General features: G+C 49.2%; 1 protein-coding gene across 1 annotated transcript in view; it reads right to left on the bottom strand.

Moving 5' to 3' along the window:
- LMX1B (LIM homeobox transcription factor 1 beta) overlaps positions 1-27,797 on the bottom strand; it is a 101,143-nt gene that overhangs the window by 56,615 nt on the left and 16,731 nt on the right. The window lies entirely within an intron of this gene.

The raw sequence follows: 27,797 nt of genomic DNA, 5'->3' as shown, positions 1-27,797 counted from the left end.
GGGCCCGAGGAAAGACTTTTGCCCCATGGAAGGAAGTGTGGCAGTTAACAGCTTCTCCTCTACATGATCACTATTGCTTTTGCCATCTAATAAGTTCAGAGAAAACCCTTTTTTTTTTTTTTGTTAAGAAAAAATAATTTTGGGGGACAGAACTGAGATGAGTTACAAACGTAGTCGATGTCTGTTGCTGTTGCCAGGTCCAGGGCAGGCAGCAGGAACAGCCACAGCACCACGCTGCGGAGAGGCACTGAGAACCTGTGGGTCAGTACAAGTCTCATCCAAACAGCAAACTGGTCCATCAATCCAACACAGCTGAGAGGTTTTGTGAAACACAAGGCTGATTGTTCCATACCCATTCATTAGTGCTTTTGGCACCTCGTTCAGCCTCCTTTATGACTTCTTATTTTTGTCGGCTTTTCTACTTAGTTACATTAAAAGAGGAACTCTCTTGAACCTCTTTAATGTTCTTAAACTCATAAACCACAAAACATGTTCTATTTCTGGCAGCCTGTAAGATTTATTACACTGACTGGCCTTGTATTCACACCTCTGTTGAAAGACAGAAACAAACTCTTCAGCATTCAAGAAAGAATCGTTGCTTGTCAACATGCCACTGCATAGTTTGACTTTGCGGGATGTACGAGGAGAGTAGCGTTTCTCTCTAACACTGTTGTCTGTGAAATAGTCCTTAACACGGAGCAATGAATACAGAAACCTGAAGCTACCTGTGTACTTGCAATAGTTATCATCCTGCCTGTTTTCATGTAACAGTGGAAAAACACATTTGTTTCTATTTGGGAAACACTTGGTGAAATCATTAAAAGCCACGGATGAAACCATATAAAATAGATTTGTGTTTCCTTGTCCCAGTATACTCAACATAACAAAGGGCATGTACTACTTAATGTAAATAGATCACACTTGCACAACACTATTCTAAATAAATCTGGGGCTAATGTAGTTTATGAGATACACTGAGGAGGTTAAATTGTTTCTGACTAGGTGGTTAATTAAAGGATTTATTTTGCAATTGCAGAGGACCCATAACTCATGAGTTACTGCACAATAAAAGTGTTGTAGATGTGTAAAATAACACCACGATTAACTCCCCCAAGCCACCCAGCCCCGTGCAGTTCTGTGCGCCCCTTCTTTGTGCCAACGGCCCCAGTCCAAAATTCAAGAACTTCTACCAAACTGTGGCTTGGGGTTGGGGTTTTTTGTTGTTGTTGTTTTGGGGTTTGGGGTTTTGTTTTGTTTTGGGGTTTTTTTAGTGAAATAGATGCATCTGATGAAGTGGTTGGCTCAGGGCTTCTGCCAGCTACATCAGAGGGAAAAAAATATATGGAGGATTAATTATCAAGCAAAAGTGGTCTGGAACAGAAGAGAGAAACAGCCCGATAAGACTTTTTAATAGATGGTTCTCATTCTGTTGCTCTCTCAAAAGACTCCTGAGGATCTCTGAGCTCTACAGTGAAGCCTCCATCAGAAGATACATTGCATTTGTATTTCGTTTGGCAAGGTCTAGCATTTGTTTTACCATTTCCTCAAAGTAATCTTAATGTTTAATGAAAAGTGACAAAGGGGAAGTGTGAAAAAAATAGAACATGGTTTTCCTTTTAGTTAAAACTCTGATTGTTTTGGTCCATTTTAAAAAAATTATTTTCCTATATATTTAGCCCTCTAAAATCCATGCCATTCGGCTACCAGCATTAATGATGTTAGGGTGAATTATAAAGAGAAATCAAATTTTCCATAGCATTTGAACGCCATTAAAATGCCAAACAATAAACTACCAGACTGCAAATTAGATCAGTGGAAATATCAAACACATTGCGGTATAAAATCCATAATTGCATTTAGCGCTTTGGCTCCCAGGGGACAGGCTGCTAAAGATCATCACCGTGCCACATATGAGAAGCTATTGACAGAACGATAAAAATCGACAGGCTAACCAAATAAACACTGCAGGCTTCATTAAATATTCAGCAACTGAAATTTGACTATCATGCGCCTTTTTTCCCACTAGATGTGTCCTGCTGCAGCGCTCAGGATTTTTCCTGTGACAGCAATATGGGATGCTGTGCCCTGCAGGCCTGCGCAGCACCGAGCGGCGGCAGGACACGGTCAGCACCGGCAGGTACCGGCGCCATCAATAAACATGCTGCAGCTCAGACAGGGTTATTATTCTTCTGAATACATTATTAGCCTTGGCCCCAGGAATATCTGGCTCCAAAGACTTTAATTAGAGGAAGTGCAATATCTACAAAAGTTTAACACTTCTCCTGTAAGGACGGGGACATCGTCCCTAACAAGGCGCTGGGCACTAGATTACCTCCTCCCTCTGCCTCCTTCTGCTGGTGGGTGACGCGGCGACGGCGTGACCCTGCGAAGGGAGCGGTCGGGCGGTTCCAGGCTGGCCCATGCCCCAGCGCCCACATCTCCTTCAGGGCTGCAGAGCATCCTGCTCCCTTCAACAGCTCTACAGCGGGACCAGACCTGCCTGCCGGCCCGGCGCTGGGCTGCTCCTCTCTGCACGGCCTGGCCTGGGGGAAGAGTCCCCTGCTTTACGTCGCTCTGGCTTTTACACTGTAGAAGGGACACAAAGGGAATGAGCGTCCCTGGCTGAAGACGGGATCGTGTTAATTTTGAATTTTATTAACCACTTATTCCTCGTTACTCTCTTGGATCACCTGCTGCCAGGAAGAGCGTGTCTGTGGCTTATGCAGCCGTTCTTTGTGGTCATGGTGAGGAGAATGGAGCGACAGGAGAGCCAGATACAGGCAGAGGGCACAGAGCCACGTGCTTGTGGAAGAAAAAGACATTTAAAGAAAAGCCTGTATGTCCTGAGGAGTTCTGCAAGCAGAACAACACTTGCTGCTCGTGGACCTGGCCTGACTGAAACGGTGAGAGACTGAGACTCGGGACAGAGTCTGGGTACCAAACTGCTTAAAATATTTAAGATATACTGGCATATTTCTTAAAATTACATTGAAGATTTCAAATCCTGGCAATGGTTCCCAATATCCTGTCAAGACACATTTTAGCCCACTTGCACGATTGTGCGTCCAGAGTGACACACTTACAGCTGCAATAGAAAAAACGACAACACTGAAAAGACTGCACGTTTCCTCTCTCTGTTCCTACAGGCCTTGAGACTGAAATTAGAACAAATAAAATGTATAATGCATGCTCTGGAAGCACCCAATAGGGTTATAAGCAGCCATTCCCTCTTCATGGAGAAAAAGTTTATGTAAATGACTGATGACAGTGTTATTGTGTGAGGAATATCAATGGAGTAATTACAGTTACATAGCTTGCTGCTGCACTGCTGCTCTAAGCCTGTGTTAATTTTTCACACCACTCCCTTGGGAAAGATCGCAGTGTGCTCCTAAGAGCAGAGCTAATAATCGGAGCTCTGAGCCACTGCCGCTGAAACTAGCCCCAAGGTCTTTCTGAGCAGACTGCTAAACACTGACTGTCTCCCCAGAGAGAAGAGAACAGAGATAAAATGATTAAAAACTGCCAAATTGGACTGGCAATCACTTGGCTATACTGTCAGCCCAAGACAAGACAAATCTCAGTTATTTTTTCTTTTGTGAGCTGGAGAACTAGGATAGCACAAAGCAGCGTGGCTGCAAACAGAGCAGCGGACTGCCCACGTTTCAGGTCCTCACAAGTACTGTGTCAACATCTGCAGACACAAATGATGTGTCAGTGATTGTATTTAACACCAACACAAATCAAGAATCTGAGAAAACCAATTTCTATTTAGGCCTACTGGGACCCTTATTATTATGAGTCAATTCCACTTGTTTGAGCCCAGGAATAATTTCAGGGCTGAGCAGATCACAGACTCAATAACTACATCTTACTCTATATGAGCAGTTCCCTGAGGTTAGATACTGCTGATACTGTTTGTCCAAAAATTTTAGACAAATGACATACTCTGGTCCATTCCGGATAGAGAAAGGCAGCGCAAGGATTAAGAGACAGAACGCATCCTAAACTCTGTGCAATAAATGTGCTTTTAAAAAGCCAGCCAAGGTATCTCTGCACCTCAGCTGTGTGACCGCTGTGAGGGGATCCCAAGCTGCATCTGATGATCAGCAAAACAAGGTACTGCTTCCCCCTGGGCTGGAGGAAATACTCCATATCAAGAGAGAAGTGTGCCACAAGCAGCCCACCAGCTAGAAGACAACAGCCCACAGCAAAGCAAGCGCGCAGCACTGCCATACTCCACTCAGAAAGGTACAGGCACACAACCCTCCCTGGCGAGGGGACGCAGAACGGCCGTGGGTGATCCACTGACCTCGCGCAGCGCAGCCCCGGCGCGAGCCGCACCGCCTGCGCGCATCCTGCCAACGGCGGCTGAGGCAGCTCCATCCCCGCGAGGGAAAAAAGGGGACAGCCACAGAACCACAGATCTCTTCTACCTCCCAATCGCATTTTTAGCTCGAATTAATTGCGTGAAGTCCCAAGTGCAGGTGTCAGCATTCACATAACCACCTATCCAGGCTCTTTCCTGGAGTCTAACTGGGGCTCACTGACTCCCTCCTACCTGTCCCCAGAAGGAGATGACACAGGGGCTTTTCTCCTTCACCCTTACATTTCGCAGACATACTTATAGCCTGTTCCCCTTTGAAGCAAGAGGAAGAAATCTGGCAAGATTAAACACTGGCAGCTGGCTGGGATAAAGTTGGGCTACCGGAGGCAACTTGCTTTGATAAATCCTCCAATGTTTCCAGTTTTCACTGAAACATCCATTGCCATGTCTAGTCCCCAAATAGCTCATTTACAGGACAAGGACTGGAAGCCTCTGATAGTTTCACAGGGATTAAGATGGTGTCTCAGCTCTGACTTTTTCTTTTTAGGACTGCACCAGTCTTCCCTGCACAGGGCTGCCTGGGCAGCGATGTTTGCCTGGGGACTGCACTCTCCTGTGCCAACGGCGCGTACCCTGCCCGTGCTGCTCCGCCAGCCCCAAAGCCCTGCCTGGAACTGACCCAAAACCAGCTTCTTGTATGAGCACTGGGCGAGAGGGAACAGGTTTGGTCCTCCTGATCCTAACCATTTTGAAAACAGGATACTTCTGAAAACCTGCACATGAAGGAGGGAGGGAGGCAAAGCAACCGCAACACAGAAATTATTTTACTTTGTTTCTTTCTCAGACAGCCCTGTTTTAATGTTTTTGCTCTCAGCTCTGCATCACGTATGGGGGGGGATTTGCAATGAGCCAAGGGATTCGCAAGGGGAGGATCTGCAGCAAGTTCTCCTCTCCAGCTCAGAGAGGGAAGGGGAAAGAGGAGAGCCGTGCCCTGAGGGCTGCCCCGGGGTGAGGGGCACGCAGGGACACTTGGGGCCTCGGTCCACGCGACATCAGCGGGCGCTGCCCGACTCCGAGCGCAGCGTCTGCCGCAGGAGAGCTGCGTGCTGGGGCTGGACGCTGGACTGATGAACTAAAACCACTCCTAAGGCAGGTGTACTGCAGTTCTGAAATAAGTCTTAGTTTAGTTCACTGATAGCTCATTTTTAGCCGATTCTTTCTGATCTCAGTGCCTTGTCTGACATGCCCTGCAGGTCCACCCCAGCTTGCTCTGGCTGTGTTGAAAAGCGCCATTCCTCCCTTTAAACCCTGTGGCTTTTGCTTTTCATCAGAGTAAGACAAGCAGAATCCTTTCCACCTATTCCAAAACTGATCTCGCACAGAGAAACAGCAGAACCATGACACAGAGCTCTGCAAAGTCTCATTTACTACCTCCCAGTTACCCACCAGTTAAAGCTAATGTTTTCTGCCTGTAAAAGAAGCTGTTAGGGCGAGTCTCTAAAATAAATTCAAGAATTATTACGGCCGTATCTACAGCTCCTTCCCACTCAGCTACACACACCGATATATTCACACACAAACTACTCCATTAAGACTCTAAATAGGCATATACTTGCAGCCTGGGAAAGTTTAAGTTACTGGAGCCCTCTCTGTAGGGCATTTGTGGAGTGGAAACACTTCAGGCTGCTGCAGCTTGGGTTCAGCAAGTCCGGTCCGCGTGGACGTGAGCCAGCCCTGCCAGACAGCCTTCACCCCGTCTTCAGCGTAACACAGTCCCCTTGCCAGCTGACAGACCTTTTGCAGCGGAAACAACATGGGTTTGCTTACTGGGCTTTGCTTTCTCATTTTCGATCTTAAAAAAATCCACTAGAATCTTAACTTTCATACACAAAAACATACCTTTTTCAGACACTAAATATATAGTCTATGCACACAAAGGGCATGCACTTAAAGAACATTATTATGAGCATATTGTAAACAGAAAAACAACTTTCTACTTCAGCTGCTACAGATCCAGATGCTTTCTCTGCTCTGCAACACTCCAGACACATATGATTAAGAAGAACATACCAGGTATTACAACTATTAAACTGTTATATACAATTTACAATGGCAATAACCCCCTTGTCGTTAGTCTTTGCTAAAGTTAACCAGAAGTTTGTCAGATATTTAACAGCCCATGGAGTGAACTGAGTTTGTGACTTCTTTCACAGAGGTTTGTTCAGTTATTTCTTACAATCACTAACTTTTGTTTTAACTCAGTTTGCTCAAGTTAAGAAAAAGACGAGGCTAACCAGTATGGGGCTTTTTGGTTTTGGTCCATTTATACAAAGTGTTCCATTTCATTTGCATTCGGAGCAGCTCAGACCCGATTCCTGTTCTGTCCTTGCAGAGAGCTGGGGACTGGATGCCCTGGCGCAGGCTGGCAAACCCCCCCGGAGCAGGGCAGAGCCGGGCGAAGGCCTCGAGGGCTCCGGACAAAACGAACCCCACGCCTTAAGGGCGGAGGCTGCTGACACACACCTGGGCGCCAGGGTGCCCGCGGCAGGGCCACCAGCCCCACACAGGGACAGGCTGCAGCCTGGCCACACGTCCCACCCTGCAATACATCGGCCTCGGTGTGGGAAGCCGAAACGGTAAGAGGTGGCTCTCCAGAATGGCTCGTGCAGAGGCAGAGGGAGGTCTGGTGGCCCGTCCTCCGGAGCGAAGGCACCAGGGTGGCTGTGCGAGGCACTGCCCCAGCCCTCCGACAGCGCCGGGGGGTGCAGCACACCAGCTCTGGCATGGATTTAAGTGGAGAAGGGGGGTAGGCCTGGCCAAAAGACAGAAGGGGAATGAGCACCCAGCAGTGTCCTCATTTATGGGAAATTTTATTAACTTTGGAAGAGATGGATGAACTGGGAAAGCTGCTGGTGCTCATTCACTAAGAGTAATGAGGTTTGACAGATTTTTCTCAAGGATTATGGGATATAGGCTCCCCTACTCATCAGAAGCAAGATGTTGTCTGGGTGGATGTCTGTCTGTCCCACAAAATCTGAACAATTTAAACATGTGAGAGCACGCACAAGTCACCATAAAGTTTCTCTGTTATTTGTGTCCCCGTGGGGGCGAGCACTGCAAACACAAACCAGCCCAGCCTCGAGTACCCACCGGCAAGATGCAGCACTGGAAAGGATCGGTAAGACCTGAAGACGAGACAATGCCCAAACAGACATTTTCTCACTACAAGTCCCTAAGCTCTGCCTGCCACCTCTGACTAAATTCACACAGAATTTAGCCCCAAACTTGCCTGTATTTTTAGCTTAACAAAGGATCCCTGGGCTGAGCAATTCCACCAGATGATGAGAAGACCAGTTTACAAAATGTCTTAACTTTCTCAATTTATTTCTGGAGAGCTGATAATTTAGGGCCTGACACCACGTGCAAGTCTTGCCTGAGCAGGAACCCTGCGTGGTGTAATCGTTTCCTGCTGCGAGGGCACGGTGTCTGGATCAAGGCGCGCAGCCGACACGCTTCTGCCTGACATCGGGCTGGATCAGCTGCATCGTGCCATCAGCACAACCATTCCTCGTCAGCCAACTTTCTCTTTTAGTGGCACAAGTGTTGTCAGTGTACGAGCTGCTTTTTCTTTTCTTTTGCTTCAGTTCTCAGGGGAATGAAGTGGGAGGTGCAGATTTTATTATGCTAATGAAATAAGAACACAACAGCCCTCTGAAGCATGCAAGCCAGAGTCCAGGGGCAGTGCTAAAAACTTCTCCCACAGGAAAAACAGATACAAGGCTGGCTTTGAAAGTGGGCGTCTTCTACACTAACCACCGCATTGTCAGAAACCACAGCTGTCCACCACATGAGCAAGCTCCAATGCAATTGCGCTGGGGCGCGCTGACAGGACGGTGCCCAGAGCGCAGCAACACGGGGCGGCTCCTCGGGCCTCGCGCTGCTCTGGGCCGGCGGAGAACAGGGCCCGGCACGTACCGGGCACCAAGTCCAGCTGTGCCAGAGCCAGCTTTCCTCTTCGGCTTCCGAAAGGCGAGGTGCAGAAGGGCTTCCTCCGGTGTTTCTAGCATAGGAACTTCCACACCCCCCCCCCCCTTTCTGACTCTTCCACACGCGACCGTTTTCACTGGTGCCTCTCTTGCAGCCCCGCACCCGTGTTAGCCTGCAGTGTGAGTCCTCAGCTGAGGACCTGCACGATTCCTGCTGCATGTCCCATCTTCTGAGCTGTTTGCCCTGTCATGCTCTTACAGTATATGCCGAACAGCTTGGGTCTTCCAGAAGGAAAAAAAAAATCGGGCCATTATTAAAATGAGTTTAGTAAACAATAATCATAGGAATAGTTAATAAGCACAGCCTTTCTGTGTTAAGTAGGAAATTAGATCCACTGCCCCATTACTATTTTGAGTGAGAAAGCAATGATGCCTTTAATTATGCATAGTCTGCTTTATTTGAACTGTGTTGGCTGTTGTGAGGGAAATAATCAATGTAAACGCCTCCTGAGGTCGCTCCTGAGGCAGACGTGAAATGAACTAAGTGAGCAGAGCACTGTGTATAATCATATCAAGCAAATCCCCAGGTACTAGCCCGAGAATCACACATACATATGATTTATACACTCTCAACAACTCAACACTGACACCCCGAGCCATTTTAACAGCAGAGCTTGCATATTGCTTTGAATTCTTATCTACACATGACAAGTCAAATTTTTGAAGTTGGAATTAATTCTGTGAGTTTTAAAATGAATATAGTCTTCTCTGAATTCAGTGGAAATCCTGCCTGATTGCAAATCATGGAACTTGAGTCCTTTCTAAGAACAGTTTGTATTCTAGGGTTTTTAAGCAGAACTCCCCAAAGAATTTCTTCAGACTAAAGGCAGTCTTCAGTAGAAGTTCAACATGAAAAAAGTTTAGAACTTCAGTGAGAGATGCAAGAATCAGTCTGGAGGTGTTATCTTTTAATTTCTATATTGCTACAGTATTTCTCCAATAACAAACTTTGATCTGAATTTGTTTACAAAGCTACCCAGCTTTTTTGTTATTTTTCAAGTTTTTGAGTTCAAGCAAATATTTTAAATATGAGTATGTATCTTTAGTGCAAATTGGCAGCATGTGTGTTAAAACTGTGAAGGAGAGAATACAACACCTGAAACAAGACTTTCTGGGTCAGATTTTTTTACCAATCATCTTTTGGTAACTCAGATATTGTGGCAGTGCCACAGCTCACCTTCGTATGCAATTTTACTGCTATAGGAAGCCTTCACCAAGAAGCTTACTCAAAAAAAAAAAAAAAGGAATAGCTTTGTGATTCAAAGAATCTATTTGGCTGCTACAGCTTGTAGGAAAAATTGCAGCGTGCAAAATCCCGGCCTGGAATAACCACTGAAGTTTCTTCCAGTTCTGCTGGGAAGGAATTTGCTCTAGAATTCCTCAAAAAACTGACCTGCCCTGTCCGGCGACTCCATCACCACCAGCGAGCGCAGCTGCCCAGCCCGCCCGGCCCAGCGGCTCCTGGCACTCCAGGCTGGGGGGTCCCGGGGGTCTGGGGGGTCCCTGGGGCCTGCAGCTGCCAGCTGTGTCTCTTCACGTTGCACAGAGCCCCCAGCACCAGCTCACTCGCCACCAGTCGTCCCCGTGGAGCACAGAAGGACAAATGCTGACTGATTTCCATCCATGTGAGCGTAACTGCTGCAGTTTGCACCCTGTAGATCATACCTGCCAGGGAAATAATCCTGCCACTCCCTTGCGCGCAGCCCGAGTCTGCGACGGATTTGGCAACGAGACTCAGGTATCGCAAGTCCCAGGTCAACACATCCATCATTTATCAGGGATGGCACAGAAGTCCTACGCTAAACCATTTTTTACAGCTGCTTGCTGCAAGAACTCTTTTCAGTTAACCCTGACAAGCTTGTTTTCTCCCCAACCCATCTGCTGCAGCCATGAAAACGTGATGCTGCACCTGTGACATCACCTCCATTGCCATGGAGACGGACCATGTCCTCGGCCACACAGAGGGCCTTCTCGAAATGCAAATTTCTGTCAAGCAGAAAGTACAGACCAGACAGAGGTTGGACATGTCTGACAGGGAACAGAGCTGGGTCCCGGGGCCCTGGACGTGTTCTCAACAGGAAAAAGCCATTTTAGAGAAAGTTGGGCCAGTCCAACCCGCTACGGGCCACCAGACTGGCCCAGGCGAGAGGCCGGTACCATGGCACCTTGGATGCGCCAGACGCTCGCCGCGCACCATCGGCAGATACCCCGAGAGGCTGCTCCACCGGTCGGCAGGTGTGCAAAGCACGAAGGGCTCTGCCCTGTTAAACGTTTCCCTTCTGTGACAACGGCATCCTCACACCGCTCGGACTGTGCCAAACCGTGACATTTGTGTCATTTCCCCCCTCCCCCCCCAATAAAGTTTCTAAGCATTCTCAGTCAACGCCTCCTGCTCCAAAAAGCACAGTGGAAGAATTTTTTGCTCGCAGCTGAACTACCACAGCGTTTGCTCAGCACAGTTCTGAAATCTCGTCACTGCTGGTGAAGGAACCGTATCATAGCTGTAAAGAAGTTTCTCAGTGCACGTTTGGATGTTTGTGCATGGACATCTGCTCCCCACTCCAAACGCAAGATTTCTGCAGGTCCCTCATCCATGTGTTAAAGGGAGTTTGATCTTTCACAGAGACATGCACTGGCGTGAACTTCACCCTAAGGAGTTAAATCAGCTTTTGCTATGGAAACTCGCACGATAAAAATAGATCCTCCTGCTCTAAAGGATTTGTACTGTGCATGATTTAAGGGGGCTTACTGAACTATCCTGTGCAGTTTGTTTTGTTGCACAGAAATGATATTTGTCAAAAATTTCTTTCTTTCACCAAGATTCATTTGAATAGGTTCTGCTGTATTATGGGAAAATGCTAGCATCTCCTTTTCAAATGGAAAAGGCAAGCTTATGCTTCTTAGTGTTTTGGCTAGAAATAAAAGTTTTACAGAGTAAGAGCATATGGTGGTCTATAATTGTTATACATAATCCTCCAACCTGTCCCTAAGCATGTTACCATAAATCTTTAACAGTAAGTCTGAATAGAGGTATCAAGGATTGCGAAGTAGTAGTATTTTGTGTGACTTGAGGCTTTTCAAGTCTACAAGCAAAACATTATCTCCAAAACATGCTAAAAGAATCCAACAAGAGACTACAAACTATTATTTGTGTTCTTTGCTGGATTTGACTATTTAATACTCAAAATTGAAATGCTGTAATGGTGGTTCTAGAACAATATATTCAGCCCCATGTATTCTGAGAGTTGAGTAGACACAGAGTTGGGTATCAGGGACTTAAATTTTAAGATTATTTGAATGCAGAAATATTGTTGACTGATTTTAGCTTTATTTTTTAAGCGGGCTGGTTCTGGTCACCTGAAAATAAACTGCAAGTGCAAAGGCACACCCAGTCACCACAGGCTTGGCAGGCCTGGAAAAAAAGCGACTGGCACGAGTTCTGAGTGAGGCTCAAGGCAATGATCAGATGAACTATCACCTCGCTACCCGCCCAGGTAGCACTGTGCACTGAGGATATGATCTTTTTGGATAAGAGGTGTAGTATTTCTAATCCCAGCTTCTCACTTTACCCCTATATAACACATACAGGACGTAAAAGCATTTTCTCAACAGTTTACGAACTGCGAGCCCCAGTGAAACGACACATCTCGGCGCTGCAACGCTCGAGCACGTCTGCCAGCAGAACTGTAACAATGGGCTTTGTCCGTGCCGCAACCACAAAACGTGGAGATGCTCCAGGAGCGTTGAATAGCTCCTATACCACACACACAGCTGGAATGACCTGAAATTCCTGTCCCCTCTCTTGAAACAATACGGGTGTGAGCGAACAAGGTTTCCAGAGCGGGGTAGGATCCAGGGGCCAGCCCGTCTGCAGGCCCGCGTGTCCCCGGCAGCAGCAGCCCTCCTCCACCTGCGGGTCTGTGCTGCCCAGCGGCCACGCGGGCGTTCCCCGGGGCTTATCCTTCAGGCAGGACCGGGGGATCACACAGCCCTACACACATGTGCACACAAACACATCTGCACACACTCACATTTTCCAGCCCCTTAAAGAAAATAAATTGCATGAACGTCATGCATATTTTAAGCTGATACCCTGGGGGATTTTCAGACCAAAAATGCCTTAACCAGAAAACTTTGTATTTTCCTTGCTCTCAAAAACTCAGAAGAATTCATATACAAACGATGACAAATACTTCATTCAAAGAGACAGTTACTCCCAGAGCAGAGGGAATAGGGCCAGCTCAAGTAGTTAGAATGGCTGCATGCAGCTAGCCCCTTTGCTTCAAGACCACAGGAATTGTTTATCACTGAGACTCTCCCAGGCTAATTGAAACCAGCCCTGACTTTTGAACCTGCCAGCACTAAAGAAACTTTAAGTGTTTTCTCCTACTGAGATTTGGCCTATGGGGACTGCTCATTGCTCACCCCTCAGTCATTTTCAGTTCATTTTATTTCCACCTTGAATGAATCCTTAGTCTAAAAGATGCTTAAGCAATTCTCTGGTAAAACACTTCATTTACAGGACAATGACATTTTGAGACCGTGTTGCATCTAAGGACACTGATACTGAGTAAGTTTGAATCCATACATTAAGGACTCCCACTATAAGACAGTTTCAACAGTATCTTTGTGCTTTAGACTTTACAAATGTAACTTACTGACATTTGCAGTGTACAGCTCTCAGGATTTTCACAAGCTCTTGGAAGCAGAAGTTTGTGCAGGGAATTGGAAAGACAGTCCAGTGAACCTGAAGCTGATTTAACATTTGCTAAAACCAACCTGGAAAACAGTACTGTCTAAAGGCATAGTGGTGTGTGCTGTACTAGGCAGGCATGCTGGCCTGCCCTACACACCAACGGGGAACGATTTTTTTCCAGTACATGTCTTCATTTGGATGCTGCGATAACAGGACACCAGTGTACACAGCCTCCCTACAAAAAACCACGTTGGAAAACATCGCAACCATGACGCTCTGCTGCTAACATGCAAGCCACAGCCTTATCATTGATGGAGAAACCGATCCAGGTCACAGCACCCGGTCCTGGCAGCCTGACATCCCAAGCTCTCTTCCAGCTCTCCTAATCCCCCCAGGACACTGCTCAGTGCATCACAGATTAAGTCAGGACAAGCAGGCAGGCAGCAGCACATTTATCTTCTCTGCAAACATCAGTTCCAAGAGAGATTCCACAGATAAGACAAGTTCATTCAAATTCATTCATCTGAGAATAGAAACCTGAGCCAAAACTAACATGCATTTTATGCTTATTTACAGACCACCAGAGACTAAAGGATTCACCAAGAAATTCACAGGTACCTTCTCTGCAATGGTAGTGAAATGCCACAGGCTCATTCTCCCGGGAGGTTTCAGCACTCGCTGGCCTGAAGTTCAGCTCCTTCCCAGGGCTCTTCTCCTTCCCTGGTGCCGCTCGCGTCCTCCGTCGCGCTGCGGAGCCGACCTCTGCCCACGCAGCTGTAAGGGGGACGCGCCATGCCTGCTGCTGATCCACCTCCTTCCCACAGCGGCCAAAAACCACAGGCCCTAAGAAATGCTTCCACCTTGATCACAAAAATAACTTCCCTGAGCTCTAAGGGCTGAGCGTGCTCACCCGCCCAGAAGCTCGGGACAGGCTAAAGAGCAGCCCCACTCCCACACCTACAGCCCCCCAGTCCTGCAGCCCCGCACCCCAGCCAGGAACCCCTGGGGCGTGAGTCACCATTTTCAAACTTCTGGAGAGCTCGGCCTCATGTGAGGCTGATAACGAGGAGCTGCAGGCCTCAGCTGCACCTTGTGGGAGACAAGGAGCAGAGGCCCAGGAAAGAGAATAAAAGGGTTCAGAGCTTTGTCTCCAGGATGATTCCAAGCTGCAGTGATGATGTACTGCTGGGTCCCTTGCTTAAAGTTCCTGCAAAGATCAGCACCTTCTCTGACATCTTCTGTATGTGGTACCTGCAGCTAGCTATCAGTTGCCTCTGTACATGGAATACAATTGATTGCTTGAAAAGAATAGGCCAGTTAAATTAAAAACTTTGTGTGTGTTGTGTCCAGAGGAACCCAGTGCTCTGATGGTGTCAGTTCATAGGTGGTCAGTAGCCAGGTCAGGTCATACGTGAATAAGATGGTGCTGACGTCAGTGAACAAGAGAGAGGGAAGAGGAATGAACTTTCTCAGTGAACCTATGTCATGATCTCCTGTAGAAAAAAGGGCAATTCCAACCCTCCTTTTCTCATTATGCACCTTTTCCCAACCTTGCCTCTCTTGGATGTGTAGCCAGTAGTCTGAGAGCCTCATCAAAAGAGGACACAGAGTGGCCATCCTCTCCCTGTGGGAAGGACATGGACAGCAAACAGCACGTGACGGACACTACTCATAGTGCTGACAGAGAGCTGGATGATGTTTGGGTCTGGAGCCTCGGAAGGCGGAGACATTTAACTATGAAAATCAGGAGGGTGAGAGGACTATGTGCCTTCGAGCTCCGTGTGCCCTGAGCCTCAGCCACGGCAGCAGCGGGAGCTGGAGAGAGGAAAGTGCCCAGGGATGTAACGGGACTCCGGGGCAAAGGGGCGCACGGCTGGAGCGCCTGGACGCACGGACACGGCTGAGCTGGCACATCTCCTGCGCCCGCAGCCAGCTCACGGCTCTCACGGACACCAGCACACACCTTCCAGTGACGGTGGCTGTGCCCTGCTCACCTCACCAGCCCTCTCCCAGCCGGTGATGCTGGCACACATCAGCAGGAGGAACAACTTCCAGGAGCTCTGCAGGCCACAGCACCAGGATTTTCCACGCATGCCAATACTTTCAAACTGTGGGTACTCCCTCTTGACAGGATGCAGAACCGCTTGGGGGCTTTGGATTAGCTCCTGGCGCGGGAACAGCCGTGTCAGCACGGCACTGTGCCCAGGCTGAGAAAAGTGGGGGCGTAAGAGTCAAGTTCACCTGGAAGTGGGACAGGGGGTAAAACAGCTTGGGAAATGCTGACAGAGGCTGGTTGACACTCAACCTGTCCCGAGGAAGCCTCAGGAATGCCTTCCTGCTCGGTATCACGCAGGGATCAGCCTGGCAGGCTCACACGTGCACACCGGTTGTTTCCCCGGGACTGACGCAGCAGCAGCAACATCCCGTCACCCCACGTGCGGGAGCAGCCCCAGCACAAGTGTCGAGGCAAGTGGGGAGTCACCCCTGGCTTGCACAAGGCCAGCCTGGCTGATCACCTCCTCACAGCCTCGTGTCCTCAGCCCTCACAAAGGGAAGAGCTTTGCACCGCGCTACTGTTCCTTCTCCACAGCGGGCACCCGTGCCCCAGCCGGGGGGTGTGCGTATCCCATCTCACAACATGCAGCAAATTAACGCTTCCTCTGCCAAGATGATGTTGTCTTTGTACCAAGCGCTGACAGTTCCACCACAGACCTGAGAAGAGAACGGTACAAACGTGCTCGTGCTCTCTGTGCTCTCAGTTGCCACAGACAGCCGAGATGCCCAGAACAAAGCACGCAGAGCAGCTTTGCTTGTGGAGCGTCGAGATGTCCTTGGAGGTGCTGAGGCTGCGGAGGACGTTGCTGCTTCCTTTGCAGGACACACATTAACATATGTTACCCTACAACAATGCAGAAAGTAATTAGGACTCAACTGCACGGTGCTATGGCGAGGCCTTCACCTGCAGGCTGCCAAAATGAGATGGCAGGCTACAAGTCTGTGGGTTGAGGAACCAGGAGATGTCAGTTCAACCCTCCCCTCCCCTTGGGGGGGTTCACGCCTTTTGCCGCCCTGAGAACACCCTCACCTGCCAGATACAAGGGGTGGGGGCAGGTCCCACGGCCACCCTCCCGCAGAGGAGTCACGGGGTGTGCGCCCAGGGGACTGGTGTGACCCGGGGTGGCCAGTGGCGAGGCCACTTGCCCGGCCAAGGCCGGCTGGTGCCTGTCCCCACGCAGGGCTGCCCAGAGCTGCTGCCCAGAGCTGCCGAGAGGAGCAGGCGCAGGTTCCCGCGGGAAGGGGGGAGAGGGAGAAGCACCACCGCTCCTCCTCTGGCAGCGCTTTAGGAGAAGGTTTTGGCTGCCGCTGCATTTTGTGCGAAACCTGATCTTGTCGGCGTGCGGTGTGCTGGTGTGCTCTCGGCATGCCTCCCGCGTCGCGCCCCGCAGGGCCCAGCCGAGGAGCACGGGCAGCCCCGGCGCAGCGTGACCCCAGCGGGCAGCGGGTCCCGAGACCGACTTCACACCCTGGGCTTGGTGCCGAATTGGGCCAAACGGTCCAGCCCCACCAGAGGCTCCGCAGCCGCTGCCCCGCTGGGCTCGGCCCCACCGCGGGCGGCACGACGAGGCCATTGCCCCGGCCTCCCCCAGCATGAGCCACGCGTGTCCCGGGGTCTGCAGAGAAGGGACTGGCCCCGGGGCCATGAGCGCGGTGTCACCCAGCACAGTGTCACCCAGCACAGGTGGTACTGCCCCGCGGCACCGCCACTGCCGAGACCAGGCGCCCCTCGGGCCCGTGCTCAGTACCTCCTGCCACAGACGTACCTGCACTACCGCCTGCCCACACGTTCTCTGCAAGAATGAGATGGAAAAAGGGATTTGAATGCAACCTTCAGAATAAATATTTAAATATTGAAACTGTGCGGTCCAAAGCTTCGAAAGACTCGATCCCCCGCCCTGGCAGTCTGCGCGTCACAAACCCGCTAAGGCTGGGAGAGGCGGTGGGGCGGCACCCCCACACGCCCCCAGTCTCAGCACCCCCCAAGCACCTGCCCTGCTCCGACCCTCACAGCCACTCACACTTTTTATGTTCTTCAAGGGAATCCAGTAAATCCCCTGCCTTCAAAATGGAAACATAAAACCAGTTTCTATTCATTTAAAATAACCACACACGTTAATTATGGCTATTAAAAGCTACACTGTATTTATACTTAATAACAGCATCTTTATTGGGGGCTTGAGAGTTCACACTCATCTGACAGCCCTTTTCTGGAAGGTCTGAGCTGAGTAAAGTTGCATAAACTTCATGCTGGCTTTGCCCTGCTTCAGTGAGAGTATTGTAGTTTTACACTGCTGTGAGACAAAAATTCGGCTGTAAAAATGTGAAATCACAAATCTAACCTCTACAAAATCCCAGCATAACACGAACTGAATTCAAACACCAGGCGCAAAATATTTTCTTTTAAAAATTCTTGCATTTTTAAGCACAAATTCATTCCAGCCCATGTGACTCTAGCTGGCAGCCAGCTTAGTACTGCTCCCTACTGTCAGTACTAAAACAAACAGAAATTTACAGCCTTTCCTCCATTCAAAATTGTCACAGAGCAAATTACTAAAACCAAGGGGTATATCTGTTGATTACACCCTTTCTGCAGGTCACAGGGTTCTCTGTTTATTCATAATGGATAAGCAGAGTAAGCATCCCTCTTTGCAACCTCTCTTCCTTATTAGAATGACTCTGTATCTTTTTTTGCACATTTTCGGTATTCTAACCCCAGCATTTGTACTCTGTTCATTATCCACCATAAGTCACACCACGCTGCAGCCACGCATTGGACAACTTCTGTTCCCAAGCACCATGGCATTACTAAATGCACATCGTGAGATTCAATTTGAGACTAAACAAGAGTTTATTTGTTTTGTTTTTCACAAACACGTGTACAAGTAAAGCTTAACTGCCAGGCCGTTTCAGAGAGGATATGCAAAAGCGTATTGCAAACAACAGCTTTAAAATAAAAAGCCAAGGGAGATGTTTCTCACCTTTCCCTGTCACAAGACACAGCGTGCTGCCCTACCATCCCTCAGGGAGGGAGCCGGGATGACGGCCCTGCCTCTGGTCGCTTGTTTAAGACTGCAGCAAAGGTGATGCAGAACGGCCAGAGCAGTGTGCTCACCTCTGCCTGCCGACTCTCACTCATACAGAACATGCACAGATTCGCTCCGAGAGGAAGATTCAATTATTTCCCACTTCTTGGTACAGCAACTGGCTAAATGTGGCATTGTCCTGTACCCACATAACTTCTGCGTATCAGCTAATAGGAATGATGCACCCTTTAGGCAGGAAACGTAGGATCAAGACTTTTTTTTTTTTTCCCCTCACACCACCACAATTTGGAGGTTTTAGCAGTGTCCCAGCCCCCATTCCCCTGCCCGCTCATCTCGGCAGGAAGGCTAGCGTAGCTCAAACACGACAGCGCTGATCCTGAGCCGTGACTGACCCCTACTTGATAGTCCCATTTTTTCATGGGGTATTAGTTCATAAAAGATTCTGCAGATCCACCTAAAGCTCCTTCCTCTCTGAACTTCCTCGTGATGCAATCCATTGAAGTTTCAGGATGGCCTTTATTACAGCACATGCTGAGGCCTCCAATGCAAAGTAACGTTTTGGAAAGGCAGCATCTGTCTCTGCAGGCAGGAAAACCCTTTTGTTACCATATTGAACTGTTAGACATAGCAAGAGATGCAGTTCAAGCAGTAAACTCTTGATCTTCACTGAGAGTCTCTACTTTCACTTATCAGCCTGACATCTCACAGTGGGGCCACCTGACCAGACGGTGGGGCTGGCTCCAGGGCTCGCAGACTGGAACCAGACCTCCGAGGGAACAGGGGCGGATGGAGGTGGCCAGCTCCCTGGGACCCTCCAGCACAGTTCAAAGTGACATGTTTCAAACAGTCCTTTCCTCCGTACCCCAGCGCCTTCAAAGCACAAGCAGCTTTATAGCCTGGAGCATGGAAAGTATTCGTTCAGGGATGCACGGCAGTTGCTCTTAGCAGAGGAAGGAGCGCGGCTCTGCAGAGACGTTCGCATCCTGCGCGCTTCCAGGGCTTTTTCTAAAGCAGTTTAAAGCTGATTCCATACTTTGATTTCTGCCATCCCATTCCTGCCAGATCCTTGCAGTTCTCTGTCAGAGCTCACACACAAAGAATTTTAAGCAGAAATACAGTAACCCAAAAAAGTAAAAAATAAAAGCTCCCCAGCAACTGGACTCCAAAGTTCAAGACAAAACTTCTCTGAAGTAGAAAATGAGTTAACACATAATTAGGGGTTTTCCCAAAGAGGCTGAATAATTTATGGAAAGTTACTGACATGTTCCTGACATGTTTAGTCCAGTTACGCCTTTGTACAATATTAGGCTGTGACATCACAGCACTAAAAGACAATGTTTTCAAAAGAAAAATCAGTTATTGTGAAGCCAACAGAGTAGAAGCTCCAGAAACTGCTAAACTTAGACCATTTTCCTAAATCACTATTTTATAAAAGGAAAAGGAAAACATTCCTGGCTGTGTGCAATGTGTGCTGAAGTCACAGGATCCCACTTGTAACAACTTTCCTTCCCCTTGTCACAGCTTAAATTAACTGTTCACGAGGCAAATGAACAGAGCCAGAGCGCTCTGCCTAAGCGTTCAGCAATTTGTTACCAAAATTGTTCCCGGAGCAAAGACCGACTCACCACTGGTCAAAAAGAGTCACTCTAAATCTGAGTGGGCAAGTTCTCCACGTTGATAAATGGGTTCATGGAGTACAGATTTTGCAGAGAGCTGCAGGAAAACGACTGTCCTTAAACAAAGAGAGGGTGCTTCTTTCTATGTGAAGATACAGACACTGTTTATCTAATGGTTGGAAAGTTTACAAGAAAACAGCAAACTTCGTGCTGTGGTTGTTGAACTGAAGTAGTACTTTACTAGAACCAGGTTTTTTCGGTAATTTTGCGGTTGTAACAACTATTTTCTTTACATACTGCTATAGAAAAGGGACTCTTTTTAACTTAATTGAAGACACTATCAAGAGTAAATATACTGGGGCTTTTAATAAAAACAGTATGAGGAGAACATTCAAAGCTAAATAATCAGAAGCAATTTGTGTTCATGAGCAGAATGATGTGTCATTTTTTTCCCTTGCAACGCTCTGTACTGGATCAGTTTTGAGACTGTGGCAAACTTTAAACCTATCTTAAAATAATGAACAGCAGTGAGGGTTGAAGATAGTTTGAAAAATACGCTGGAAAGAGAAAACATATGCCACAGAGTGTGGTGCAAAAGTCATATTTCATGCATGACTTTAGAGAATGTTAATAAGGATTAGAACCATACTCCAGCAGAATAACAATCAGTCAAAGAAGTGTAATTAATTTTTCTTTAGATCTCTGTTAGACAAAAATACAGGAGAGATAGCATTGTTGCCTATAGATTTCACTCCAGCTAAGAAATATAGCCCTTAAATACACGTCGTAATTGTACACTATAACTGGAGTGTAGTACATGACTCATTTGCTTTATAGTTGTTGGTTTTATAATATTATGAATCCAAAAATATTTTAAACTTCAATTTTTTTGCTTTGGCCAATAAATATGATTAAGATAATACATCCAAAAACATATGTAAGCTGTGTATGTGGGACATATGGAAAGCAGATGTGTTCTTAATTTACATATGACCTAAAAAAATCAGCTGATTACCAGAGATGGTACTTTGTGAAGCTGTTTTGGACTCAGAAGCATTGTTGCTAGCTCAGCACCATTTTAAAGCAGGCAGTTTGCTTCTCTGGTGTCTGAAACCCCAAACTCACTGCTGCAGAAAGACAGTATCCCTGGAACGGCGATCATTTGGCTTCACACAGAACAGCCCAGAAATGGAAAACCAAGATCGTTTGTTTCTAAACACAATTGTTATTGAAAACTTTTCTTTAATATTTTAAGTGTATGTTCCAGCATATGCTTACAAAACTTCAGTTGTGCCCTTAATAATGCTCTTTCAACCATAATGATAATAAAGGCCATGCTCAGTTTCCATTATAATCCGAACTCTGAAGGCCAAAATCAAAAGGCAAAGCTGCGTCCGTCTCACTGGTGAGAAATCACGCTGAGGGGGTAGTCGCGTTTTTCAAAATCAGAAAGTCACTTTTTTCAAAATCACAACAGATCGGGGAAGCGGTTTCTTAATTATAACCTTTCATGATAGAGGTTCTCTGGGGACTGTGTTCTGGTTTTCATTTTTTTAGCTATACCCGATAAGAAAATGGTAACTTACCATCAGATAAAAAAGGCAATGAAAAGCTTCGCTGATGAGGCTCTCGGTAGCACGTACAGCGAAGAGGGGAAGCTCCGTGGCAGTTAGCATCAGGAGTCAAAGCTGGGCTGCAAATGAGGCACCAGAAATACAGGGTTCCTCAATCTCTTTAAAGCAAAACATTTCCTAGCCTTTTTCTGAGAAGAGGTGGATCAAATCGCAGGGGAGAATGTCAGAGGGACAAGACAGCTTTTCCAAAACACAGGCAAATTGAACGCACCACTGGTAAATAAAGACACATTTTTTTCAGGCAGGCATTTGTCACAGTTAGGAAATTCTCACTCTTCTGCCAGGCTCCAGCTTGGCAGCGTCCACGGGAACGGCTCCAGCCACAGTCCCCTTGCAGAGGTGCCAAGATGCCACCGCAGCCGCCTCTCCCTGGCGCTGCCGGCCCCACAGTGAGGGGCTGCGCAGGATCGGGCCCTCGGGCCTCGCGCTGGGGCTGCAGCCCCGCATCCCCCCTCCCGTGGCAGCCGTGGGAGCCATCCTCCTCCCGGTGAGACGCCAGGAGGACCCTGCACAGCCTCTACGCTCTCTTGAGCCAACAGTATTTTTTTTTAAAAAAACAATATTTTAAAATCTGTCTCCTCTCTCCTCCCTGACACACGTAACTCGGGATTTGCTGGTGCATCAGTGGGTGAAGCGAGCCCACGCCCAGCCCTGCTGCTCGCCCTGCTCCCGCGGCAGCGCAGGATGGGGCTTTCCTCCACGATTTTGGGGTGTCCCCCCAAGGTGGGGGTGCCCGACGCCGCTCCCAGCCGTGGTGGGACTGCCCGGCGAGGGTGTGAGGTACTTGCAGCCCGCGCCTGCCTTGGTGCCACAGGGGGGTCCCCCAGGCACCGTCCCGCCACGCTCCCCGCCCGGGGCTGAGGCCGTGGCCCCGTGGGACAGTGGCTGGGAGCCCCGCACCGCCCCGGGGACCAGCACCCTGCACCTGGCCCGGGGTGTCTGTCCGGCAGAGACCCCAGCACACGCCCCAGCACAGCAGGACTCACGTATTGAGCTTTAAACCAGGTACAACTGGGGGTTGTTTCCCAGCTTGGGCTCTGCAGCCTGTGCTGCTCTCCTGCTGCTCGTAGACACGTTGTGTGTATAACGCTGGGCCGCTCTTTCACCGCAGAGCCCAGGCGGGAAGCTCATCCCACCCCGCGGCCCAGCAGCCATGATGCTGAGCGATGCTCTGCCCTGGCGGCAGCGCGGGTTCAAATCCACGTGCTGGGGCTGGGTCTCAGAGCTCCCGTCCGCAGGGTTCGGTGCTTCCCCGCGGTTTCTCTTCAGACCCCCCGAGTGCAGGGATGCTGAGATCGACGGGCAGGCACCGGGCAGAGAGCCGGTGTGGCGAGCCGTCGGTGTCACAGGCCCTTGGCAGACTGACTGCTGAATTAGGACCCTGAACGATTTCTCCTCCTTCTCCCCTCTGCCAGTGTTTTTCTTTCCTTGTCCCAGAAACTGTCCTCCTTCCAGGAAATCTCTGTTTATATCAGACAAGGCAATGGGACATGCAGTTATTGTTGGACTCCTGTCCAAAAGCTGTTGCTCCTCTGGCTCTGCTCCTCTGCAGACAACCCTCCTCCACGGGCCACTGCCAGGGCTCGCACAGCCCAGCCCCGCCACTGCCGACACCCACGGGGCAGAGCCTGTAACAGACACCCCAGGGAGAAATTAAAATCCCACCCTACTTTTCAGAGCTACCTAATACAGCAAGCACAGAGATTCTTCCACGAGAAATCCTAAAAACTTAATCCTGTGAGACACAGTATCACTACAGCAAGAAAAAAGGGCTGTAGAGAAGAACCCAGCCCGTAGGCTGTTGGGGGCATTTTCTCATCATCATCAGAGACCTCATGATCTGAAACATCTGCATTGTCTTACGCTGGCCATCAAGACCCACTGTCCCTCTGAACTCCAAATGTTTCCCTTCTCGGCTGGTCGATGCCTCCCTGGGTCACAGGCCCTCGCACACAAATCATTTCAGCCTTCGGAGGGGGCTGAGAGGAAGGCAGGGAGGCTCTGAAATTCAATCCCCAAAGGTTTTTTCTTTTTTTTTTTGGTCCAAACAAAAGTTATTTTTCTTTCAATGAAAACGCTTCAGTATCAAGTGCTGCTGACACAGAACCACCACCCCGGACTCGCTGTGGTGGATGGTTGTTTCCCTGTTTGCTGGCCCTCTGGCTCTGAGAAGGGCAGGCTGTGTCAGGAGGAGCTGAGGAGCTGTTGTGTAAAGCTTCGGGGCACGCCGTCAGGACAGGGTTTGGTTCCCTCTGGAAGGTGCAGAACACGCTGCATCGCCGACGTCCTTCTGAACCAGGCCTGCTGGTCGCTGCGCAGGAAACGCGACGCGGGCACCGCGGCTGACAGAGCTGCCGCCTCGCGCACCAACGGCAGCGGTGAAGAGCCCCCAGGTTTCAACCCGTGAGGTTAATGGGATCCCAGCTTGCTTTCACAAGTCCCGTTTTCTGAAAAACACCCGGCCTCGTACCGCATTGCCTTGGTTTGCATTTAACATTTCTGATGTGTTAAAATACTCCTGTTCTTGCATTTCAGTGAGGCTTTCTTTGAAAGTCTGATGTTTTGACGGCCATTTACAGTTTCACTGAACCTCATCCCCAAGCACGCCCTGACATCACACTGTCTGCTGCAATTCACCTATTAGTTAACTGACCTAAAAAGTTTACAGACGTTTTATGGACTCCTTCCCCAGCCTCACCGATTAGCTGGACATTTAAGGCTGTTTTCAGCTGACTACCTCCAGCCCCGACCTTGCGGCAGAGCCTGCTGCCGGACTGAACCCGATCACCATCTCCGAGATTTGAGCAGGGCTGTGTGCTTCAAGCAAACGTGCTCCGCGAAAGGAAAGCTGCTACCTCGTAGGTTCCTTCCCTTGTTTTTTACAAAATAAGGCAGCGTGTACGTGCCCTTGTCTGCACGGTGTGACAGCAGCCGCTGGTGTTTAAGGTGGAAAAACAAATCCAGGCGAAGCGGCAGCGAGCTGCTCTGCACAGCCCAGGCACGAGAACTTTCCCCTCCCGACTCCTGGTGCAGCCCGGTCCTCAGGAGACATGGGAAGAAACGGTGTGTCCCAGGGATGAGCGCGCCCAGGACAGGCCCCAGCCTGCAGGAACCCTGGGCAGGTCGCTTGGCAGAGGGCTTTGATATCTGCTGGAGGAAAGGGCCACGAGAGATGCAAGCATCTCCCAAAGATGAGATGTGTGATCAAACCGGGGAGCACGAGGTCGCCAGGAGACTGGGCGGGGGGACCGGGAGGAGAAAGGGGAATTCCTGAAAGATAATTTCTTGAAACGTTTAATTAGCACTGACTTTTAACATCTAAAATTACTTTTAAAATGTGCATAGAGATGAAAAATACAGAGGAACTGGACACGCCTTCTAAAACTAGGACTGGTGAGTAGTGCCGACTGAACCAGCTTGTAGCAGGGGAGTTGAAGGAAGTTTGACGCAGTATCTCTACCAGTAGTGCCAGGCTGGATGAAAGGAAAAAAAAAATCTTAAAACTTTCCCATTCCCTTGCTTTTGATTACAGCTTGAAAAAATACTTAACACAAGAAAAAAATAATTAGTCTATCCCCCAGAATGCAGCATTCTTTTAAAATTTCCCAGACTTCTGTTTCAAAAATTACAGCAACCAGTATAAACTTCACAAATCCACCAAGGAGGCAACTCTTCAAATACCTGTGGTTTCCCACATTTTCCAAGGAAAACAAAAAGATTTATAGTTTCTCATGTTAAATCTGAGAGGCTAAACTTTGAGAGACATACTTGCCCACCTGCTGCATGTGTATTAGTTCTAGCTGAAGAGAAGTCAATAAAAATGGAGAAAGAAGAATTTGCAGAGCTGGTTAAAGTAATAAGATTTGTTTCAGAGCATCTGATCTTTAGACTAACAGACTTCCAAACAGTTGGACAAGTAAATAAAGCACCACAGGGAACCGCTAGTTGAAATAGGTTACTGCAGGGATACGCACAAAAGAATTCCTACAACTAAGAAAGGGCCGGAGCTATGAAACTTATAATACCCGCGATTGGGATGAATTGCTGACTTCTACGACACTTAGGAGAGATTTCTATAGGTACCCACACTTTGAGGAGGACATAAAACTCTGTGCTGAGCTTCAGGAAGTATTACACCCAACAACAACTACCACTGAGCAACAACAATGTTTTGCACTTCATGTTGCTCTGACGCTTCTGAAAAGATTGTTTTTCTAGTTCCACTTACTCCTTTTCCTGGACGGAAGGTCTGAAGAACCTTTGTGATACATTTCACTACGTGGTCTGCTCACACGGCGCAAAAGGAAATATTTCCTTTAAAGGCCTTACTTTCTTTAGAGAAATAAAAAGAAAATGCAGACAAAAAAGCAGTTAGCCTGTGAATCCTCCTACCATCTCCCCGGGATTTTTCTGCGCCACATAGGCAGCTCCTCCCGGGCAGGAGCAGGCCAGCGAGCGCAGCCCGCGCAGGGCAGCCGGGCAGGGTCGGGACACGGGCAGCAGCCCCGGTGCCGGCCCCGGAGCAGGGCTCTGGAATGCAGCGGGCAGCAGCTCCGCTCCGACAGCGCCGCGCAGCCCGCGAACAAAGCCGGGGATGTCCCGTGTCCATCCAGTGACGAGGGGGTGGAGGTGACACTGTTGTAAGGTGCCATCTGATCAGGACTTCTTTTCTGTGCTTGACATGAATAAGGGGATTAGGATGGCAAGTTTCCGTGAGCTCACTCTATCGGACAAAAGGCCCCGAGGTTTAGTGTCACACTGCCTGATAAAAGTACAGGAGGCTGTCAATCAAGTGGTCCTAGGTACTTGTGTCGGTGACATAATCTTATTAGAAGATAAACCAGTGAAATCCTTTTCATGATGAAAAGTTACATTTAATTGCTCCTTTGCTTTTCTTCTCTTTCTCTTGTTCATTTGACCATTTAACTTTGTTAATGTTAGCTATTACGAGAACATACCGGCACAAAGATGCGAGCCATCCACACCACAGCCATGCTCATCATAAACGAACAGCGAAGGACCCCGAAGGATGGTAGTGTCTGTGCAGAAACAGCACCAGTTGGGATCTTTTAAACAGAAGGTCAAAAGAGTTACTGAATTGATTAGCAGGAGTGCTCATGCACAAGGACAAAGTTAAATGTTATGTCAGTTGCTTTAACACCAAAGTGAGCTGACAAAAAGACTAAACAACGGTAAAGCTCAGCCTCTGTGCCACAAACAAAGGGAGACTTTTCATATCCTCTTACAGGAGCAAATCCATATTAGCCTTAGTAACGTGGCTGTTTCAATTGCAGTCCGTTTCAGGTTGTTTCTGTTCGATTTCACAAATAGGCAGCTGGCGCCGATGGCGTGGATCGCTGCACACCACTGGGAATGCATCGGGAGAAACTCGCGAGGGGCCAGTCGGGGAGCGTCAGCGTCTGCATCCCCTGTGTGCCCACGTCCCCGGGACCTGCCGCGCTACACTGTGGGCTCGACCAGGAGCAGGTCAGGGTCCAGCCTGTGTCACACAGGCCAGGGTCACACCAGCCCATGTCACACCAGCCCGTGTCCCAGGTCAGGGTGACCAGAGGAGCCCTGGCAGAGTGGACGCTCTCCGTGCCCGAGGGGAAGGCTTGAGAGGGCACACGCGAGGTCTGCGCAGTACTCTCTTCTGGGCAGAGGGGAGGAGGATGGAACGCTCCACCTAATCAGAAAACCCCAAACGCTGGTGCCGAGGAGGTGGCTCTGACGCCACTGTCCCTGGCCACCTTGCCACTGGCCACCTGCATGGCTGTGGTGTGAGCAGCCACATGCACACACCTGCCCCGACACACCGAGCACGGCCCCGGGCCAACACAGGACTCGCGACCTCATCCCTGGCTGCCAGCCTTCCCAAGACACCCCCGACGTCCCTCCGAGCCCATGGAGGCCGTCGAGCTGCCAGCTGGGACAGGTCACCCGGGCAGGCGGTACGGCAATGCCCGCTGCCGCGTCGCGGGCGTCACACGTGTTCGCCGCACGGCGCGGGCGGTCCCTCGTGTGTGCACGTCTGCGGTCTGGCACTCAAAAGAGCCAAGGCCGCGGAAGGAGGACGAGCTGCCCTCGCTGCCATGACCGCTGGGCAGCGGCTGCTCTCTGCCTGCCCCAGGCAGCCGCAGGCAGCTCTGCCCGCAGCCGGGGGCCCAGGGGGATCAGCCGCCGCCGAGCGGCAGCAGGACTATTTGGTCTGGCTCGAGCTCCCCAGCAGTGCCAGAAGCAGCAGAATAGCAGGAAGCCATGCAAAGGCTTAAAGCTATTTTCCAAATATTTTCAGCTTGGGAAAGAGAGCTTGGATGTGATCTTGCTTTAAAGGGACTAATCCAACAAAGGCTAAATTGAAGGTCAAGAAGTCTGTCCT

The sequence above is a fragment of the Strix aluco genome, chromosome 20 (assembly GCF_031877795.1).
Source record: "Strix aluco isolate bStrAlu1 chromosome 20, bStrAlu1.hap1, whole genome shotgun sequence".
Taxonomy (NCBI): domain Eukaryota; kingdom Metazoa; phylum Chordata; class Aves; order Strigiformes; family Strigidae; genus Strix; species Strix aluco.
This window is presented reverse-complemented; position numbering and strand designations above follow the sequence as displayed.